The sequence below is a fragment of the Glycine soja genome, chromosome 8, assembly GCF_004193775.1.
Source record: "Glycine soja cultivar W05 chromosome 8, ASM419377v2, whole genome shotgun sequence".
Classification (NCBI taxonomy): Eukaryota; Viridiplantae; Streptophyta; class Magnoliopsida; order Fabales; family Fabaceae; genus Glycine; species Glycine soja.
In genome coordinates this window covers 40,877,375-40,878,446 of record NC_041009.1, presented here as the reverse complement: position 1 = coordinate 40,878,446, position 1,072 = coordinate 40,877,375, and the positions used below count along the sequence as shown (strand labels likewise).

Sequence of the window (1,072 nt, the reverse complement as noted above, 5' to 3'; positions counted from 1 at the left end):
GACTCCATGGCCCAATGGATAAGGCGCTGGTCTACGGAACCAGAGATTCTGGGTTCGATCCCCAGTGGAGTCGAATTCTTCTTTTGCTCCAATCTTAGTCTCAACACTCTTCCATTGCATCATCTACTCACATTATTTTGCATACTAAAATAATTTTTTAAGTTCTTGATTTGAAAAAATTGGTGAACTTTTTTCACCTTAATATATATAGTTGATTAAAAGGATTACTAAAAAAATTATATTTATATTAAATTGTGTAAAAAAAAATGCATATTAAAATTTTATTTCATATAATTTTTATTTCTTTTTCTTTTTCGTAACCCTCTTTCCTGTCACATTACTTTTTTTCTTTATCTTGTTCTTTCTGTCTTTTTCTTCTTTCAACCCCAAAATATGGTGAACATTTATCGTTTTCCATTTGAACATTACCTCTTTGACTCCCCCGCCTTCCTTTCACAACCACAAATTTACATGGTTTGGATTTCTATGATGCACGTTGCATTTGTTAATATATCTCTTATAAAATTTTATAAATGGTATATTTACCCCCTCAATCTTTAACCTTTTTAAGAAATCCAAACTCCAAATCTTAAAAACATAGAAGATGTGACCATTTCAATTTAAAAGAAGTTTACGAACATACATTCATTTGTTTTTCTTTCGTCTCTTTTTCATTCCATATCTTTTTTTTTTCACATCTATTACTTTATTTCTCTGCCTTCTTTTTTATTTCATCTCTTTTTCTTCCTTCCACCTCAATCAATCTCAAAATGAGGTGGACATTTATTAATTTTCCATTCAAAACACTTTTACTTCTTTTCTTTTTTCCTTCCATCCCAATTTATCAAACATAAGGTGGACATTTATTAATTAATTACCATAAAAAAAATCTATTACTTCTTTTGCTTTCATCTATTCATACCCACAAATTTACATGATTTCTATGGCAGACCTCGTATTCATTATTATACCAAAAATTAAAAAAATAATGGTATATTTACCACTCAATCTTCAATTTCTAAGACACCCACACTCCAACTCCTGAAAACCATAGAAGATATGATCACTTCGC

At 29.6% G+C, this 1,072-nt stretch overlaps 1 non-coding gene across 1 annotated transcript; it reads left to right on the top strand.

The window, feature by feature from the left end:
* TRNAR-ACG lies at positions 1–73 on the top strand. Its single transcript has one exon. It is a non-coding gene; the product is annotated as a tRNA-Arg (tRNA).
* The last annotated feature ends 999 nt before the right edge of the window (positions 74–1,072 follow it).